Consider the following 8104-nt stretch of genomic DNA (forward strand, 5'->3'; position numbering starts at 1 on the left):
TGGGAAAATAATAATTAAAAAAGAGTTTGGGTAATACTATACAATTGTTGTCCTGTGGTATGTTGGTTTGTGGTTTTGTTATTTAGATTACTTTGTTGTTTAATTAGGTACCCTTTCCAAACCAGGGATTTTATTCTACTTCGCCTGTGTCTGTTTTATGTTGCTTAGTTTTCCTGAAGGACAGGAAGCAGACAGAAAGGCAAATCTGGTGGCCATGTTTGTCTCAAGCAATGTATATTGTTCGTTATTTTGTAAACAGCAGAAATGTTTCTATTCTTAAGGATAAAGATGTGTATAGGCCAGTCTCTGACCCTGGTTCTGTATTCTTAAAAACTGAGACCTACTGGAATTCAGTTTCAATGACGGATGCGTTTAGAATGTGTGCTTAGCTTTGCATAGTCAAAAATCAAGGCAAGTGCATTTGTTAATTTAAAAAAATGCTTTGTCATTCCTTGTAGCTCTGCAGCTGTAAACATTTCGTTTTCTATAACTACTGCTATAACTATAGCTCCAACCATTTAGGGAAATGAAAGAGTAATGAAAATGGTTTAATATGCCTTCTACGCCCATGTCAGCTATTCTACCATACCTTACATGTTTTCCATGGGAATCTCAGAAGCACAGGGTAAAATTGTGAAAACCTACATTTCACTCAGTTGTGATTACTTTAGCACTTCGTGTACTTAATTTGTTATTTTTGAAAATACAGCTAGCTCACCTTCCCCTCCCTCCCTCCCTCCCTCCCTTCCTTCCTTCCATCCTTCCTTCCTTCCATCCTTCCTTCCTTCCATCCTTCCTTCCTTCTTTCCTCCCATCCTTCCTTCCATCCTTCCATCCTTCCATCCTTCCATCCTTCCATCCTTCCATCCTTCCTTCCTTCCTTCCTCCCATCCTTCCTTCTTCCCTTCTATCCTTCCTTCCTTCCATCCTTCCATTCTTCTTTCCTTCCTCCCTTCCATCCTTCCTTCCTTCCTTCCCTCCTCCTCTTCCTCCTCCTCCTCCTCCTCCTCTTCCTCCTCCTTCATACTGTTTCTCTCTTGGAAAGGAGGGTGTTCCCTCTTTGGCTTTAAGTAAAGTTCCATTTCACCTGGTGTACAGTTCAGTTGGCCAGTTTACTTGTCCCCTTGGATCTGCCATTTGGCAGAACCACTGCGTGCCAGTATGAACTGCAGTGCTTTCACTCTGTTAGTGGCTTGGGTGAAAGCGGCTAAGTTCACAGTGAGCACCAAGGTTATTGGCATCCTGCATCATTTTTGTTGTTGTTGTTGCTAAAATGAGATAAAAGCCTTACATAAAAAAGAGATGTGAGCACCCGACAGATAATGCTATTGATTGTCCAAGGATGGAGCATGCTCAGAGGACCTCAGATTTGCCTTTGGTGAAAGGATGCCACTGTTAGATGATGTAAAATGTGTGCTGGGCATCTTCATTGTTCTGCATAGACCTTTGTTTTGTTTGATTGGTTTTCCTTTCAAACAGTATAGAAGTTTGTTAAACACTTTGGCCAGTCTAGCTCTAAGCTAAGTCTAGATCTAGTTTCTTACTGTGTGAAAATAACTGGAGACATTTGTATTCTTTTGCTTGGGTTACTTTTAGAGGATCCTGTAAAGAATGAATAGTTATCTTTGAGTGCATATTGATTCTCTCTTGATTCCTCAGGGCACTGAGATGCTTTTGAGAAAAAGCATCTTTTTCTTGGCCTGAGTTTACAACTGTTAATATTAGCTGTGCATCTTTACCCTCTTCCAGTCACCACTGTGTGGCTTTAAAGACATAAATTTATGTCAGGTGTTCTTAGGCTTTAGCGGAGAATGGGCTTGTATTTTCTTGGGTGTGAATAAACCTTTTGGTAGAAGCAGTTGCTAGAGATTGCTCTTCGTGTCCCCGCGTCTTGGAGATTTGTAGCTTTGTTCCTGCTCTACACTATTTGGGGACATTTGTTTCCTTTTCTTTCTCAAGATGGATGGTACTTCCTTTCCTTTGTTTGCGTTAGAGATCCTGGGATTCAAATCAAAAGGAAAACATTGAGACTTTGCCAACCAGGAAATGTCATGGGATCTATGTGGTGGAGTTTAAAAAACTGTTCAAGTGTATGAAAGAACAATGTCTATGTGCCCTTCACATTATGTCTATGAATTCAGCCATTTGTTCTGGAATGATACATCAGAGTGCCTGTACTGCGTACATCACTTTGCTAGGCATTAAACTTCAACTTTATTAATTAAATATTACTAATTATTAATTATTATTAATTAAATATTAAATAAGATTTATTTATGTATTTTATGTATGTGAGTATACTGTAGCTGTACAGATGGTTGTGAGCCTTCATGTGGTTGTTTGGAATAGAATTTTTAGGACCTCTGCTCGCTCCGGTCAGCCCCAGAGCCCCAAACAATTCTGCTCACTCAGTCCCTGCTTGCTCTAGCCCAAAGATTTATTTATTATTATATATAAGTACACTGTAGCTGTCTTCAGATGCACCAGAAGAGGGTGTCAGATCTCATTACGGGTGGTTGTGAGCCACCATGTGGTTGCTGAGATTTGAACTCAGGACCTTTGGAAGAACAGTCAGTGCTCTTACCCGCTGAGCCATTTAGCCAGCTCCAAAGACATGTTCTTAACAGAATCTCCTATCCCTAAATCCTGATTGGTGGGATAACTTGGCACAGATGTTTGTGGATTTTGGGCTTAAAAACCCTGTAGGATCTTAACTAAGGGTCAAGGTTCATTTCCCAAATCTGGACCACAGCCCGAATGGATCAGTCCTGGAGCGCATGCTCAGGATCAGTCCTGGAGCGCATGCTCAATCAACTCTCCCTGCCTGACTGTGATCAGAGTTTGTGTGGTTTGTGAGGTGATTCCTAGACCCCAACATTAGAAAGTTTCCTTTTAATGATGGGCTAGCCAGGTAACAGTTACCTAGGCCTTAACATTTTACCCAGGAGAGAGGAGGGAGGGGAGAGGAGAGGAGCGGAGGAAAGGGGAGGGGAGGAGAGGAAAGGGGAGGAGAAGACAGTTATGTTGACAAAGGTCACTGTTCTATATGCTCTTAACTATGACATGTCTGATTTATGACATGTTTTGTTCTTAAGTGTGAACCAGATTTGTTCCTTACTACATGGAAGGCCCTGTTCTGCAGGGTCCTTAAGGATGCTAGTGTGTGCATCATATTTAATCAAAGGCAGTGTAGCCTAACTCTGCCCTCTTGAATTCTAATCCCCCTGATGCCACTTGTTGGCTTGGTTGTCAGGCTCATTGCCCAGCCATCTCTAAGTCCCTGAACTTTCCTTACCTGCAAACTGGGGAACTTTTGATAATTGAAACATCCATATGTTTGCAAGGTGTATGAACGTCATCACTTCCACTGAGCCTGTAACCTCTGGCATTTGGAAATGCTTTGTAATGATTTTATTAGAGTGTCAATAGCAGCTCGTCCTCTTCAACAGCACAAACGACAATGTCTCAAATCTATCATTCTGCTTTATTCTCACTGTCTGAATTGAACATAAGTTTCACTTGTAAGTGTATTAAAGACTACCAATTGTGTAAGGGAGTGATAATGGCGGCTTAGAGTTAGTTGAGCAGAGGTTGCCTGGGCATGCAATGGCACTGGTATTCTATGTCGAGGACCTTTGGATCTTTTGCCTCAGTGGACAACTGCAGCAGTATCCTCTCTCTTGTGGCCAACACACTTGACAGTAATGCCACAGTTCGGTTGGATTTTCACTTCTATAATGCACTCAGATCAGAACCTTTTTTTTTTTTTAAATAAGGACTGACATTAATGAATGTTCTAGGACACTGCTTCTCTGTCTACCTCATGTGACACAAGAGGCCATGCTTGCTGATGGCTCCTGCCATTACTCTGGCCGTCATTTCAGCTGAGGTAATTCTCAGCAATGGAAGAGGCATGGTGTCCAGGGACCTGAGGAAAAGAGCTCGGGTTTGTTCTTCTCTTCCCTGTGCTTCCAAGCAAAGCGACTCTACTTTCCTAAAGTTAACACGTTAGGTTCTGCCACGGACTTGCTTTCAAAAGTGGGTTCTATGGCAGGAGGAATTCTCTTACAGCCCACCAGACGGCATTACCTGTGCCTTAAGACTTAGTCTGTGTCCCTGCTTTACACTGGAGTCATGGAAACCTTGGCTAGTCATTGCAGAAGGGGTGCCTCCCTCACTTTCCAGAATTCTACACACACCATCTCTTTCAACCCACCCAAGAATCAGATCATAATGGAATAGCTATAAGGTACCACTGCTCTCATCAGGGGAGCAAAGACAGAGTGATCTCTTTTTATTCAGCTCCAAGTCCATGCCTGGATTCAACGCATTAAAGAGATCACTTTCTGAGGAGCTGTAATGAGGTATATCACTTTACAGGGAAGGTGTTACTGAGAAGAAGAAAACCCTCACTCCTTTCTTAGTTAGGGTGTTTGTAGTGCATACTTGTGGGGTGCTTGATGTCTTCAGTGAAGACTAAAAATGTATAAAGAATAAAATAGCACAAACAGGGACATTGATGATCCTGGTATTTGGAAAAGACCTAGAGCTATATCCTGAAGCAACAGAAAGTAGAACCAGGGGGTTAACATCCAGCTTGGCTTAGTAGAAATTATTTAGTTAGGGACAAGAAGGACCGGTTTTGCTAATCTTGTACTGTGAGCTATTGTGATCTTAAAGCCATTCCTAAGGACTTGGCTCAGAGCACGTCTCAGACCATGTGTTTCTCTTATTTATGTCTATTTCCAAAGGGAAAAAGAGTTCTCTGGGAGAGGTGTCTTATGTAATGCATAGAGACATTAGCCTGATGGGGCTTTGAAAGCTTCGAGAGCTTCTTATTGCGGAGGCTGGTATTTGTAAACAAGCTGTTCATGGGCTGTGGCTAAAGGAATAAGGAAACTTGAAGGGAAAGGGCTCCGGAGGAAGTAGGCAGGAGGCCCGGTCCATGTCCTGTGTGGAATAATAGACTCCTCGCAAGTGACCTCCACCCCGCAGAAACAAATGCGCAAAAATCAACAGACACGCTGATTCCAGGTATCTCTGTTATTTCTCTAAGCTAGGAGGGAAGGGGTTTGCTGAGGGAAGGAGGAAGCAAGGAAACTAGTTCTCTCTGGGCAGGTTGGCCGCATTGACTTGGCCAGACACAGGCTCCAGATCTTGCCTTCTGAAAACGGGGAGAACGAAGTGGATTGGGGGTTCACTTTGAACAGAGGGTGCGTTTCTCACAAGTACATGCCTGACATTTCCAAGGGAAATATTACCGAGTCATCCATAGCACAGCTCCTTTCTGTCTCTGCCGAAAGGTGTGGGAGAGGAAGTGGGAGCTGTCATGCATTGTCCGTCTAGAGGCAAGCAGCTGCAGTTGTGTCACCGCACTGACCCTGTTTCCTTGCCTCTAAGAGCTTTCCTCTATCTGTGGTCTCTTAATCAACTACAAATAGTGTAGATGAATAATGGTTGAATTTGTTGGATTTTTTACATCTCCTGGTGTTGGAATACAAATGCCTTTATCTCTAGTCTATGTTCAAAGACTACACTGGGTGATTTTATGATTTAAATAATATTTATTTAGGTGGATAGAATTGCTTACGTGATTTAGTAGCAAAGCCAGGTTTTTATTTTGTAGAGTTTGACCACCTCCTCCCTATCCCCCAACCCCCGTCTCCAACTTCCTTAATTTTAACTATCAATTAATTTTGTTTGTTGTGGAATATACCTTGAAAGTGTAAAAAGTCAAAGTTGCCTTCTTCCTCCTCCTTCTTTTCTTCTTCTCCTCCTCCTTCTCCTCTCCATCTTCTTTTCCTTTTCTTCTACTTCTTCTCAACCATCAATGTTTGGTATGAAACACTGCAGGAGAGATATAGGTATATGTATATACATGCACACACATGTATGTGTTTATATATAAAAACATATCATTTATATGATATAACAAGATCATCATTTTTGTCAGTTCAAATTTTTCTCTTGAAATTGTTCTCAGACATCATATGGAGCATAAAGTAGGAATCATGTTTTTAATACAAGCTGTGGTTTTATAGACTTAGCGCTTGATTCTCAGTCTGGCCAGATATTATTTATGAGATGCTAAACTGGGGAATATGAGATTTACACATAATTATTGTAGCAAAATCATGTCGTGCAGGTTTAAAACAAGCAAAATCTTATGTAATCCTTTCAGAGAGGAATAGCTATTGATACTTTCAAGTAATATATCCATACATTCACATAAGCACACACATATATTTATACTTAATGGCATTTACAAAAGACTAGTATAAAAGGCACTTAATATTCAATTGTGTACACATATATATTTTCATTTTTAATACACTGTTAAAATTCTATAACCTGTAATTCCTCTAAAAATATAGGATTTTCCCAAGTAATATAAACATTTTAAAGCTTTTTAAAATCAAATATTCCATATTTCTGTCTCCCCCCAAATCTCAGTTGAAGTTCCTACTAACTGTGAGTGATAGTGGGTGCTCATTTTCCTTCAGTCTAACTCAGTGGTTCTCAACCTTCCTAATGCTCCAACCCTTTAATATATAGTTCTTTATGTCGTGCTGACCCCCAACAACAGCATCATTTTATTGCTACTTTACAACTGTAATTTTGCTGCTCCTGTTAGGGATTATACTGCAAATATCTGTGTTTTCTGCTGGTCTTAGGTGACTCCTGTGAAAGGGTCATTCGACCGCCAAAGGTGTATAACCCACAGGTTGAGAACTGCTACTCTGATGCTGGGAATTAAGCAAAAGTTTAGTTTTCATTCCTCTGGTGTGACAAAGCCAGAAGGTCAGAGGCCTGAAAATGTGCGTCCATCTTCTACTCCTGGAGGATGCAGGGTGCGATGCACCTCCACCCAGCAACAGCATGTTCTCTTTTATAAGCACACATCTGTTAGTGCTTCTCAGTGCTGAATTCACTTAGAGCCTTTGTAGGACAAGGAGCGGGATGGAACCAGACGATGCATTTTCTTCTTCCACGCCATGAGAAAACTGCTGTGTGATATTCCATATACCTTCCACTGGCACCAACACGCTCTGGTCTGCAAGCGGACTTTCCTGAGTACACACTGGCGGTGTTCACGGTTGATGATAAGAGGTTTATCGAGGCCTTGACTGGGGAGAATGTGAGAAGCCTGAGAACGTGCTTCCACTCCAGGAGACCTTAGTGTGCTACCTGTCTCACACCCAGCATCAACAGCTTGTATTTCATAAGCACACTTCTCCTCCGTGCTTATCAAACACTGCGTTTACTGTGTGTGACAAGAAGCTTGGGAGAGACTGGCAGCAGCCCGTATTTTAGTTAACATGGCATTTGATTGGTAACAGGCGTAACTTTCCCTTCCTGTGCTCATTACTGAATGTGTCTTCTTGTTAAGTGACTCATCCTGGCCCCTTGCCTGTTTTTTACATTGTAGTGTGTATTATATGCACCCCCTCCCCATCGTGATTGTCAGAGATGTTACACATTATGGATAACTAAAATACTCAAGTTTCTTACTTAACAAAAGTCCCGTGTGATTTCAGAAGAATTATGTGGGTCCTGAAGTTTGAATAGCTGATACCACTGTTTACTAATTATATGACTTGGTTAAGTTAGTCTACCCTGTAAGCCTTACCTTTTGCATTTATAAAGCTGTGACGCAATGGAATAGGCTCTATAGGAACTTGTGAAAAGTAAGTCAGATTGAACCCAGAGTGCACTGCTACAGAGGCTGGCGCATTGAAAATGCTCATTAGGGGCTGAAGAGACAGACTTGGGAGATGAAGGGCTGGCTCTGCCAGAAGGGAGGAGCATGTAGCTTGTGGGCATGTTGGAGGTGTGCATCTATGACTCCATTGCTTAGAGGGCAGAGACAAGCTGATCTTGGAGACTTGCTGACCCACTAACCTAACGGAACCAGTGAGGTCCAGGTCCACTGAGACATCCTGTCTCAAAACTAAGATCAAGATTGACAGAGAAATGCAGCTGAAGTCAACCTCTTGCCTCTGTATACTCATGCATGGGCAGCAGCATGTACAACCACACACACACACACACACACACACCATGAGTGCACATGTGCATACAAACTAAAAAAAAAAAAAAAAAA

The 8104-nt window shown here is 41.9% G+C and overlaps 1 protein-coding gene across 1 annotated transcript in view; it reads left to right on the forward strand.

Moving 5' to 3' along the window:
- The window catches only part of Lcp1 (lymphocyte cytosolic protein 1), a 99973-nt gene that overhangs the window by 684 nt on the left and 91185 nt on the right, over positions 1–8104 (forward strand). The gene's annotated exons all lie outside the window — the stretch shown is intronic.

The sequence above is a fragment of the Mastomys coucha genome, unplaced genomic scaffold (genome assembly GCF_008632895.1).
Source record: "Mastomys coucha isolate ucsf_1 unplaced genomic scaffold, UCSF_Mcou_1 pScaffold9, whole genome shotgun sequence".
Classification (NCBI taxonomy): Eukaryota; Metazoa; Chordata; class Mammalia; order Rodentia; family Muridae; genus Mastomys; species Mastomys coucha.